Below are 13,726 nucleotides of genomic sequence, written 5' to 3' on the forward strand. Positions count from 1 at the left end.
TAATGACACCTAGAATGTGAATGATCTTCTGGTATGTAAATGGCTCATATTATCAATATTACAATTTCTGATTGCACAGAATGGAGCGAGCCAATCGAATCGACATGATGTAAGAAGGTTTATTGTTAAAGGACAAACTGTACACTGCGTACCCGTCTGCTCCTGTATTTACGCATGGTCCGGACTTATTATTAATATCACGCGAATGTATATACACAAGTTCATTGACCAGCCCAGTCTTCAGCTCCAATTATGTTTATGCTTAGAAATCTATATATATATATATATATATATATATATATATATATATATATATAGATGCGGCGGCGTGTAACGAAGGGCTTCCGAACCCATGACGTTATTTAAGCTACCCTGGCTCCTGATAGAAAAACTACAAATTTTTCTCTGTGCTATTTAACTCTATGACATAGGAGCAAAACCGAGTGTTCATACCTAAAAGATCGCTAGATCTAGTGTAAAAATGAGGATCCTTACACATTGGAACTGATACGATTAACACTAGCTAGATGTATCTTTAATTGTATAATACACTTTTTATTGACGCTAGCTGTGCTTATCTTATATGAACACACGTTATTTTAATGAGAAATCGCAGAAACGTACTTAGCCTCATGGCTCTTCTTCAATATATTCTGGTTAAGAAAGCATTGCTACGTCCCAGTTGAAACTAACGTGCCGACACAGTTTTCTTATTTTCTATAGGAAACTGAAACAGTTTCGTTCTGTTTATTTTGATCCTACATTAACAAGTCCTACAGTAGCGCACGCTCTGTAGGTAGTGTTTAGGTCCTGTGGGAACGCTTACAGGTTCTGCGCAGTTAAATAAAGTAAATGGGAGACGGGATCAATTTCGAAATTAGCGCGCCAGAAACGAGCGCCACAGCGCGTTCCATCATTTTCGTTGTTCGAAGCACAAAATAACTCGATAGTAATTAAGATGCCTTTTCACTTCGACATATTTGCTTTACATGTATTGATAGATGAATGGATATATCCGTTTGAAACAAACCTCTTCATGTAGACAGCAATATTTCCTCAAACTCATAATCAACAACGTACTAAAATAATCCACTATCTTAGTGATCAAAGCTAAATTAATGGTGCCAGTTTAGAAGAACCGTTGGTTATATTGACAAGTTACTATGTGATTCTATGCTTTTGATAGAACTATTTCTTTACTGCACTTGCTTGATCAAATCTTCAAGCGAGTGTTAGAAGACTGTAGAATTAACTCTACAGGGGCGAGATAATGCGCAATATGGTAGATGGCGCAGTGATTTGTTTCGCGATGTTTGTAATCCAAACGTCTAAAATATACCATTGTATTATTAGGCCGTTGAAAACGGTTGCACATAATGATCGCAATGTTGGTGCTTAGGAACAATTTATTGGAGTACTCAAACCGATGGAATGACTCAGACTCGCTATAGGCTTTCTCATACATCCTGATGTAGAAACTTCCCTTTGGATGAGCCACTTTGAAAATAGTGTTATTAGATTTTTTTATAATATTTATTTTTAGCTTATTATCTAAGTTAAGATTACACGTACGATTATTGACCGCCATCGCTATTGATTTTTCGGCGTAAACAAGCTTCACGTCTTAGAACTGGCATTGATCGTTGTTAGTTTGACGTTTTTAATATAAAAAAATATATGTAATTAAAAAAATTTTAATCGAGAACAGTTTAAAGCCCTGCCACTATTTGTCACGAATAATTTCTTCAAAAAAGGAAACAGGGTTAGTTTATTTCTTATTCCGAGATATCTTCTTACACGATCGTTGCTGCTTACATTATATGCTTATATTATGAACCTATTAAACACCTATAAATCTTTTTTATTCTTGAAGCAAACCTTTGTAGATACTTTGTAGGTAACTTGGTTAAATCCACAAGAAAACCTAGAAAGATACCTACGTTGGGCATAAAAAGAGACAAAGTCGTAAACATATTGGATAATGGGAAGAAGAGTGATAATTATGAACTAAAATTTGCTATTGAATACAGAAAACCTGGTTTGACTAAACGAATTTAAAATGCTACATTATGATTGTGGTCAAATGTTTAAAAGTTCAAAAATTATCATAAATCAAATTTTACTTAAAGATATAAAAATAACAGCCTATTCCGAACACAAAAAGAAGCATAAAACGAAATAGATTCTAGTGTTCATGCATCAGGTACATATATGCGCCCTAAAATTCAACTTGGCCGTCGCATTTTTACTAGCGTCACTCGATCAATCTGATCGCTTCAGGCATTACACCATCCAGTCGGTACCGTTCATCTATTAGGTGTATATTCTATAAAATGTCTGAACTGAGCACATCAATAAATTCGTTACGTATCTTTAACGAATGAGTACCGGTTTATTTTCTATATTATACATTACTTTATTTGAAATATGCTGATCTGACTAGTTAGAGAGGGAATTTGCGAAAACTTGAAAAGCTATACGTTGCATCTAAACGGGAGCAAGCTTTAAGCGGTGCCTGCATTTCAGATAACAATATTATATTTACTTGTTCTTTGCAAACGTTGTAGAGTACTATACCGTGGCACTTTATAAATAGTGTTTCAATATTCGTCTTTGCTAGCACTATGAACCCATCCAGAACAGCTCTAGAAGTGCTAAACACAAGCTTATTTCTACAAAACAAATTTTCTATTGATTGACATTTGATGAACATCTCAAAATATATAGACCTATTATTGGTGTTTTTATGCTTTCATCCGGGAAAATCGCGTACAGCTTCGCAGTCAACTGACGACTGGGCTTGTAATAAAACAAATTCATAAATATTATAAATATATCGTGGTAATTTCCTTACAAAGATAGCCCAGATCCCGGAATAGATCCCCCAGTCTGAAGCAACCGTTTAGTTCTTATGCTTGACGATTACTATGTAACAGTAATTTATTAACCAATATTATTTAGTTAGGTGCCGCCCTTATTTACGTCCTGATACTTCACAAAATTCCAATTAAATCATTTGAACCGGTTTCTTGAAACTCGCCCTTTTGATGTCAGACTATGAGCCGCTTCAATAGAACCTGCACATATTCTGATGTAAGCATAATTGTGGAAAAAGAACGTCTGATAAAGTAGAGAGACGGTAGCGTGTCTGTACGGCATCTGTTTGTCGATATCAACTGGCCAACGTGTTGAAAACGTGGTTGCCGCGCGAATTTGTGGGGTCGACGCAGCTCTTGCTTATCCGTAACGAGTGAGACAATAACCCGTGACAGCTGTGAATCGGTGCGCATTACAATCAGCCCTTTTCCTTCGTGTTCGGATATTCGATGCGATAAGCCAGTCGCTTACGTACTTGTTTTTATTTAGGTATCAACCGTTTAAATCACTATCATGTAAGTAAAAAAACTCGTAGTCGATGCCTGCTTTTGTAAAGAAGGTCGCTACTATATGTCAAGATTAACGTCTCTGAGCAAATCAGCTGAGGTCTGTTCTGAAGCAGACATACAAAAACCAAAGGACTCTTGCTATCAATTTAGAGTATATACATAGTACGACGTTAGTATAAAGTCAGCGAGCCTCAAATTCACAGTCACGGATTCTGCATGAGTTGAGGCAATAAAGAATTTTTAGTGGGTTCCCAGCCAGAGAGAGCGTGGGGGCGAGGTCAGGTGCTAGGACCTCTGATTCTCTGCTAGGTAGAAATTCCTGAACCTAATTATGAAAAAAAAAATACGTCTAAGCGGATATGATCTTGTACCGGCAGATTTGTCGAGGTAGTTGTTAATACATTTGTTTATGCAATATCTTTCCTTAATAATACAAATTTGAATACAATACGACTGCTTGCAGATATTGATTTCAAAATACGTCTTGAGCTTCTTTTATTTCTATTAGTTGATTTCGATCGAAACGCGTCGCTTAACGATATAGGCGAATTTAGTCTCTTTTTCTTTTGCTGAAACTCCTCAACACCGATAACTCTTATGGATGCCGATTGTCCACTTTGAATATAGGACAGCTGGGTAATAACAAGATGAGTCCCCTTCGCACGATACCCCACTGTCGAAGTTCCTGTTTCGTTCGCTGTATCGATCTAGTGGTACAACTGATTAAAGTTCCAGATCTAACCCGCATTTAGTTATTCATAGAAGTGATAATAATTAATTAGTTTTCACGGAAGTTGATGATACTCATCACCGATGAAACTGGAATATGGATCAATCAAGGCTAAGGAAGATGTGTTGGCTGGAAAAACGAATTCGATAGGATCTGTAACAACAAGAATACAACGAGTTTTGTTTTCTCCGATATAGATATGTAGGATTTTTCTCATTCTAAACGTTCAAGCCATTAGCATGCGGTCATAATTAGATCTTGTTGTAATGGCTGTAACAATGCACCGGCTAAAAGGTTGTATCCTGTATCCCGTTTCTATAAATATTTTCAAATCAAAATAAAAATTATTAGAGCTTTGCTTAAACAAGACCGTCTATTCAGATCTTGTCATTAAACCGAGAGAAATTAGGGTAATCAATTGTATCGCACAGTCAACTTTGTGTTCTTTATAAGCTGTTACCCTGGACGTTTAATAAGTTTCAGATGCCCTGTATCATAAATGATTTTTCTAGAGGAATATCGCTTACTCTCCTTAAAGGAAGCCTGAATAAGTGTTTCGAAAAAGTCATTATTTACAGATTGTCTATTTTAGTCTATTATTATCGTTATTCTCATATGCCGGTCTAAAGGTGAAGTCTGTAGTAAGTTCAGGATCTTTGACCCTCAGTTGAGATTACTGAACTTATTCCAATGTTGCGCTGCGAACAACAACGGAACTTTTAGTTATAGCTGTATTTTTGGATGCTTGAGGGACCCAGCAACTTTTTTTCTACCGGGACATAAAAAATACGAGGAACTCTTGACGATGCGTTGCTAATCGTCGCAACTATTGTTGGCGATTGAATATGACTCAGCGTGACTAGGACAACTTATTGGAGAAGCTTAGAAAGTTTAAACGCTTTGTTTCAGTACGAACGTACACCTAAGGCTAACAGAATCAGTTCGGACTTGAAATTAGGCCCAATTTTATCATATCATCATAATGGTAAACGCGCACCGCAACATTTCTTCTTCATAACCATACGTCAAATCTTTATCTATAAGTAACGATAAACAAGAAGTACCTGTTCATAGATATATGTGGACAACGCTAAAGCGGAACCATGACTAAAAAGCCTATAATGCTGAAATTGACACAAATGTAACATACTTAGGAAAAAGCTATAGATTTAATACAGAAATCGTTCCAAAGTGACAGACCCGTCATTTTGAAAGTGCTTGTGGCTTTCATCCTCCAGGGTTTATTCGGTTGCTTCTTTAATGGCTGATATGCGAATGCAATACTCCTGTCACTGGGGCCATCATAACGATAAAATGAGCTTTGTTGAACCATAACTAGACGTAAAAGGCTTGCTAGAGCGGCCCGAAAAATATTAGCGCATGGCTCAAGCATGTTTACAAATATTATTGGCGTTTAATATAATAAACAATGTTTTCAATGAATCTCTGCCCCGATACGTACGCATATATGTATATATATATCATGTTGAAAATATATAGTTCTTTTACAGTTACAAGTATGTTATCGTAGAAACGTTATTAACGGACTTAAATTAACTACAAAAGGATATGCTCATATGGATGGCCCGATAAAAAACATTCCAGTTACGTTAGTTTCATTTTGTCAAAATAGGACAATTAGAGTTGACTAACCCATTTCAGAAATGTTTGGACTTGAACTATGCCAGTTAACCGGAAAAAAGACTACTTAGAATTCTAGGCCTACGTAAATAAGAGCGCCAAAAAAAAGAAACTGATTTTTGGAAGGTGGGTCAATAAACTTCGCTACTATTGTTTTGCTAAGGAAAGGACATTGAAAGCATAGCAGAAGTAAGGTTAAAAGATTGGCTTTATATAATACTGTTACGGACAGTTAGGTATCCAAAACGTCGTCGTTGCGTTGCTTCCGAACGGAAGTAAAGCTTAGCGAAAATGAATACGGTTGTTCGCTCGAGATAACGTTGGAATCATCTACACACTGTTATTTGCGCCAACTTTTGTCCATGATAGAATAGTGGTAACGTGCATTTGCTAAGCTTAAGGCTTTGTGAGGCGTTCTAGATATAAAACAGCGTATAGGTATATTTCGTTTCGTGCTGGAAAATAGCCCTCTGCAGAAAAGGTTCTGCTCGTACTTTTTTAACTTCAACTAAGTTGCACGGCTGACAGTAGGAGCTTTACCTTATAGCCCTATACATATACCGATTGATTATTTAATATTATTACACTACTACATGCTTATATTAGTAAGAAGGAATAACTTCGAAAGTTAGAATTCAGTTATCTGGGACTTTATTTCCACTTACACATTGAATCACATATTCGTATCTAACTACGTGTTCGTATGGCTTGTAGCTCACGTCCGCTCTAGAACGAGTGATGACTCTATAATAAAGTAATCAATGACAAGCTCCTGAAGGGAAGTATAACAAAGATCTTCATTATTTTTTCGATATAAAAAAGCAAGCACATTATACTCACATGGGCTTGGTTTTGAGAAATAGCTTAAGGATGTAAACAAACGCATTTCTTAGATCAAATAGTTAGCATTCAAAATACGGTATTCTCTAACTCTCGATTATAATTGGAATGCCAACTAGTAGACTATGATATTATCGCGAAAATATGTGATTCTGCCCTTAAATCCCGAATATGGTGATTTTGTATCTATAGTAGTCCAGGCGAGGTATCGAATGTGTCTCACATGTTTATTTAATAAAACAATAGTTAAATTAGAGCTCAAGGGTGGAAATGGCATAGAGACTCTGCTGGTCTATCTCGTAGATGGAAGTGCTGGAACGGAATGACTACAGGTGCCGTATTAAAGTTCTAACATTTTTTATTTCTAGATCCACTAGATCTTACGAAACAGTCCGAAGAAGACACGCTTTAGACAAGCGGACCTGTTCGTGCTTTAACTGATAAGTTAAGTTACTTCTGTTCAAGAATAGGGTCACACATATTATCGATGTAGTACACAAGAATCGTATTCGAATGTTGCTATTGCTCAACCTTCTGTCAAGAAATAGATAAATGACGGGTTAGCAGCGAACAGCCTCATACAACGTGACGTTTGTACTTATACGAATATCTGCGTGCGTTTACATACTCTGTGTCTTTTTGACGTCTGCCGGTTCGTAGAATTTACTAATGGGCTCCGAAGGGCAGGCAAAGATTCGGAAAAAAATTGCTTGTTAAGTTAACAAGCGAATAAACTATAAGGCAAATTTTTTTCATTTTAAACAGCCTGATGTCTCATTATCTAGCCTGTACTATACGCGACTCTCTGTACTGTTTCGCTGTGGTCCACGTGGAAATTGACGCCAGGCCATAATTATGAACCATCAGTAAAAAAAGGCAAAGATTAAGCAATTGGATAATTTGAAGCTTCTTTTCACTGTATAAGATCGGCTGGGTGCTGCTTCGTTCATTTCGGTAGCTTAGTATCGGGAGGTGTCGAATCACCCACAGCGGTGATACAATACGACGGTACACATTCAGTTAAGGCTACAGTGAAGCCAACTTAACACAAAAAAAGAGGGATCCGCTGTAGCCTCGGTAAAATAAATTTCTACAATAACCCGAATCTTATTGACCGTACTCAGAAATTTGCATTTGTCTAATATCAGCTTTGAAGTGAACGGACTAGCTGAAGTGATTCCATGGAGAGACTTCGTCGAAGGTGGATAATATTCGATTTTACATTTTCCCTCTTTGAATTTTCCTTTGAAAAAATCATAAAAATTGTGTTCTTCTGATAGGTTGCCTATAACTCAACATACGTTTCAGTATCACGAATCACGGATACTATAAATGTTCATGAGCTAATGTACCCGTGCGAATGGTTTTGCTTGTTTAAACATGATAAAAATAGATAGACGTAAAGAGTCAACTTCGTTCAAATGTTTCCTGATGAACAAACATTCTAAATGTACTTTGTAGCAAACTAGATGAGCTTCGTTTCTTTCTTAGACTCTTAATACCATTTCGTACGTTTTTACGTTTTTCTATATTAAGTAATTTCAGCAACTGTACGAGCATACAGTGACACTGTTTTCATGGTCTATGTTAATAACAAGAGAGAGAAAAGACGTTGATAACAGTGTCCCATGGTGATAATTTGTATTCGAGGTTACAAACAAGAGGAATTCACACACAATTTCATTATGGAAACGCAATAGTTTATTGAATATCGTTTTTGTAATAGTCATAAACTTGACGATGAAGTTTCATTGCAACATTGTTCTCATTAGTCCGGAGCCGACATAAGATTGACACTGCTTTTAATTTTAACGTTTGTGTAATTTTCTGCTAGTTACATTAATATAGATTTTATATAGGGCTCGTGTTTATAGAGAATCCAATTAGTTATTCCAGCACAAATCGAACGGCTTCACAATTTCGCTACATAGTTGAATGCAGCTGGCGCTACTGATCAAAAACTTGACAAAATATGATAATATGACCGGTCAGAAAGTGGCTATAAACACGAAGTTTAAGGTGCAATACGGACGGCCACTGTAAAAGCAATAATAAGAACGAAGCTGTAAGAGCAGTCAAAGGTGCGAAAGACGTACATAGAATCGAGTAGGACAAGCGATCTTAACACCCTGGGCAGCGCGTTTGTCACACGAAAAGCCTGGGGCATAGTTGCAGCAACAGCCACTTTAAATGAAATCTTTAGATAGGGACGTGTCGGACCCACAGAGACTCACCTAGCGCTATGACATGAATATCTGCATGGGCGAATGAATTTCTCATAGTTCTTGTTGCGGCCTTTCTCCGCGTTGCCATCAGTCAAAAGCACTTCGATTGTTAACCTAGCCTGTCCGCTTTGAACAAACACCATCGTTCAATATTTCCCAGGTACGGTTACGGACACCGGACCGTGCGTCCTATTCAAATGGCGAAACCTGCTCCGTTAAGATTTAGAAATCCAGAAAGTGCTGGCCGCCACCGGCTAATAGAAGCGAACCAAGACACTTAAACGAATAAGCAAACTTCAAGAGTAGCTTAAGGTGGCAACGTAAGCCTAGTTTTCGTTTTTGAGATTATCAAACAAAATCTGTCGAATTGATTAGAGAAGCGCCACTTGCAAATGAACCTGCTCCTATGCGCTGACGGCGTTACATTATTTATCATACACTGATATCGTCTTCAACAAACCCTGATCACCTTTGAAAAGATAGTAGACAATCTGGAAACTACAACTAGGTGGTATTATTTTTTTATACAACGAGGAAATTTCCGCTTGCCTATCACTCGCTACCGGCGCCTCGATCCTCGTCGGCAATAGGGTAACCCTGTACATTAATTCCTTCATTTACTTGAAGAAACAGCTGACACCTACTGAGCTTTTACGAGCCGCATTAAGTAAAAGAGGAGATAGGCATTTCTGGCTGCTACAACGATTCCATGGGAAACCTCGCGTAAAATGGCGCTAGCTTTTCCTGGCCTACGTCTGACCCCTCAGTGCCTCCTATTGGCATGTCATGAGTAAAAACCGAATTAACGAATTCCACTATGTGGTCTTGCAAAACGTCAGGTTACTGAGATTCCGGGGCGAACTTCTGCTCTCAGTAATGCGGAGGCGTCCCTCTTGACACGCCCATAACAAAGACCTATACATGTTACAATATATCGTGTCGTTATTTTTCAATTACAATCATTTATACTGCTATATTGTAATGTTTGCATTATAATGTAATAACTTGAATAACTCTCTTATAAAATACAACAAACATTACCTTAAAGTAGCAGGATGGTCCAAAATATCCTAATATCGTAATTTTCTAATAAATATCGACTTTCTAATCGATCATCATATTCACTATAATAACAATGATAAAAAAAAGTAAGAATGGTTACGACAGAAAGACAGTTTCTCTATTAATATTTATAATTGTGCATGTTTATCAAAAAGCTATTATCTAAAGCATTTCTATATACTTAAATCTACAGTTTTCTATTTTTACACTGCTGACATACTGTAATAGGTTAAAGATAGGCCGAAAACATATTTGTTTTAGATTTTTACATGTACCGTCGTTCTCGTGTTTGCCATCGGCAGAAATTACCCTAAATTTCCTTTGGGGCTTTGGCGCTATATAATATGAGGGCCGTCCACGGCTTCTGACGCGTTTGTTTTGTATATTCGTAACCATTCGTTCTTCTAGAGAAGGTGATCCAAAAGCCACGAGCAAGAGCTGCATTACCATCCGTCACCGATGAAACGCTCCCCTCTCGTTGTCGTAGCTTGTTTTTGTACCAGTCTCGCATTTGGAAAACATCAAAAGCAACAAACGACATTATCCTGGTCTACAAGTTCGTCATTTCAAGTGGTCTTAATGCCTGTTACTGTTTTTACTTTGGATATGAATCGTAAAACTTCACAATAGTAGAAGATCTTCTACGTGGCAGTAACAACCGCAGGAGCGCAACACGTAGTGACAATTTCAATGAATTTTTTTCTAGGCCTGTTTGAACTTGTCAGTTAATTATTGAATATGAATATGTAAATCGTAACTTCCATGTATTTTAACTAAATCATATCATCAAAAAACGTAACCTAGAAAATACGATGGCTAAGAAAAAACAGGTGGCAAGGGCATAATGAGAAGGAGGGAGATGAACGACATTTTTCCTACCCATTCCCTAGCGCATTATTTGTTCGATAAAACTTACGGCATTATTAAGCCATTATATGTCCGTAGAAGGTTAACAAAAACATTGACACTGTACGTTATTCATGCCTAAAGGTATCGTGACGGTTGATAGCCGGCTATACTTAAAACTGCGTTTTGAGAAGATACCTATGTATGTGCCGCTTCATTGCATTTTTATAGTCAGAATTATGGCCATCTATATAAAGAAAAAAGACAGTTAATCAATATAATTTTATTTGTCTGGTTGCTAACTCTAGCATAGGACGGACGTGCCTGAATGCAGGATTTATAGAGTAAACACTCGAGCCATTAACTGGGACGTCGTATATGGAAATTGTCCCTACGAAACACTGAATAAATACTAGGTACACCTAAACATACGCTAATCTTGACAAAACGACAGTGAGAGGCTATTGCTGTGTCTTCCTCTTCGGACAGAAACAAGCCTTATTTCAAGTAGTAGATTTATAGAAAGCAGAATATTTGTAGAAATTTCTCAGGACCTACGGGTTAGGCAAGCGCAACTTCTTTGAAGTTATTTCTTGCTTTTGCAGACATAAAGATACGCTGAAGCAGCTTTATATTTTTAAAATTCGGAATCTCAACATTAAACTTGTGATGTACATAAACATTATCAGTGGTGTCTCTATCTTTCTCTCTGTTCCGAATTAGTATCGCCGGCGAAACGAAGTATGTCTATTCCCAGGTTTAAACCCAGATAACAACGTTACCTGATAAGCTATCACGGAAACACTTTTGATCTATGAGCTGAAATTGTATATGTTCAGCAATTTTATGAAAGTGGCTCATCAATGAATTCACTTTGTAACAAATTAGTAATCCGCATTTAATTATAGATAGCCAGAGCTAATTTTGATCAGGGATAATAGGATCAAAATCAGTAGCCTTCGGGTTGATCTAACGAAAAGACGAAGCAAATATTTGATTAATTAGATAATTTTCTTGTCAATAAATGTCGCCCTTCCTGATATCATGCGCGAAAATGCTTCATCGACGAGGTCAGGCGCTCATTCGTACGTAAAACGGAAAACCGTTTGATGTGTTTACACATCATTCATTCAAAACTTAATATCATATCAAATAATAATTGAGCAGTGCCGCTTTATACCTTGGACAAAAATGGACTGTACACTTATCGTTTAACTGCAATAGGTGCAGAAAGGCATATTTTAAAAAGTTCCATTTTTTAACTTTGCCATTTTTTTTAATTAGCATTATTAGCTAATTCTAGCTGTTCTAGGTAGAAGTACATATTCGAGTACGCCAGCACCTCTCTGAGAGTGATACGTGTAACATAAAATTAAGAAAATCATTGAAATTAGAGAAGGATCATATTATAAAAAGTTCTATGCAAGTACGAGATCGCGCTATAACTCAGTGAGAAACGACAAAATACTTTACGTCTTATACATAATCGAACTCTTTTGAGAGCTAGTTCACTCACACTGCCACATTGGCTTGATCAGAGAATGGGTATTGACAGTGTATCACTTCTAACGTTAAAACTCGTTCGTTGGTTAGAAGACAGAAATCGTACTGTGTATGGCACTCCGCGAGACACGGACTCGAATTTCCCTATTCGGTCGAGTTTTCGGGAGCCCCATTGAGGTGCTACGGGTTACAATAAATTTGTTTGGAAAGTTTTGAAATTGATATTTTTGCTTCAGACATAGAAACGGAACAGAGTTTACGTCTTATACGTATATAGTAGTCTTCAAAGTAACTGTGTATATCTGACATACTGAAGCAATCACGCCGATAAGATTGTCACAGTCTTCTCGCTTGAAGTTCGTTGGCAACGCAGTTGTGTCCATTTGATGGTAAAATAAAAGCACTTCTATTCTGTATTCATCTGAGTAAGAAGCAATAATAGAGTACGAATCAACATAATATGGCATGGACATGAGGATTTCCGTACTGTTACATTAATACAATGTATTATAAACGATCGATTCGTTTCTTGACTGGGTCGCTCTTCGAGTTTCTTTATGAGCTGCATATAAATTGATTACGCTAGCACACTTCGTACTTACGTCTTTTCATCAGAAGACAGATCAGAAGAAGCGAATCATCATACTTACAGCTATTGATATGGACGTTGGAGAAAGAAGTAGGCGTTACGTGGGGCCTTGAGCGGTTACGCTAAATGTAGTATCGGCTAGAAGTCCTGGCGAGGCGTCAATCAAAAGTACGAACCAGCGCATACAGTAATACCGCAGCACCTTTCGACGCAAACTTAATCGGTAAAACAATAGGTTTAAAACTATCACACCATGAACCTTGAAACCAATGCTTAAATACGAGTAATGCCATACATCATGAAGCGCCACAATATTTTTCTACGATAGTTCAAAGTGGTCTAAATATGTCGTTTTATAAGTTTATATAGGTAACTTTGAATTTTCAATTTGATAACAAAATACGTTCGAAGTTAGCAGGCGGCTAACGATAATCTATGCATGATAATTTTTTACTCGCATTATTTCTTAGAAAGGAAAAGCAATATGGATTTTTCAATCAGTTACAGCCATTACTCCTTCTTCTATTTGCCACTGTACTGCTGGCCTCGAGCACAGGCTAAATCATACCACATGTGTGCTACATGTAATTCCGTCTAGACTGCAAACCGCCAATAAATCCTTTGCCAACCATTTTTCGAAATTTTCACAACCTGATTACCAGCACAGCTGTGAGTTGTACATCTGTTTGTAGACAGATTAAACAGCAGATGGGAACAATAAGCATCGAAAGTTTATTGTGGCCTGACGTGCATATTGTTCCATAAATTCGGATTACTAACATCAAATCCTGATTAGTAACTTCCGACAGCGCCGCGCACGACGAGCTAAACAAGCAGTGAAGCACGAGAAGAGCATGCTTGCGTTCGCCCTGTTTTTAGTCCAAAATCTCAGCTAGTGTAGTAT

At 37.3% G+C, this 13,726-nt stretch overlaps 1 long non-coding RNA gene across 2 annotated transcripts; it reads right to left on the minus strand.

The window, feature by feature from the left end:
• Positions 1–8,275: 8,275 nt before the first annotated feature.
• On the minus strand, positions 8,276–13,031 carry LOC111268099 (uncharacterized). Of its 2 annotated transcripts, none has more exons than XR_002685003.1 (2): positions 12,884–13,031; positions 8,276–9,011 (listed from the first exon to the last, which is right to left on the minus strand). It is a non-coding gene; the product is annotated as an uncharacterized LOC111268099 (long non-coding RNA). The 2 variants fall into 2 exon arrangements; XR_015314061.1 differs by having other exon boundaries at positions 8,276–10,388.
• Positions 13,032–13,726: the final 695 nt, after the last annotated feature.

This window comes from Varroa jacobsoni, unplaced genomic scaffold (assembly GCF_002532875.2).
Source record: "Varroa jacobsoni isolate VJ856 unplaced genomic scaffold, vjacob_1.0 scaffold_1257, whole genome shotgun sequence".
Classification (NCBI taxonomy): Eukaryota; Metazoa; Arthropoda; class Arachnida; order Mesostigmata; family Varroidae; genus Varroa; species Varroa jacobsoni.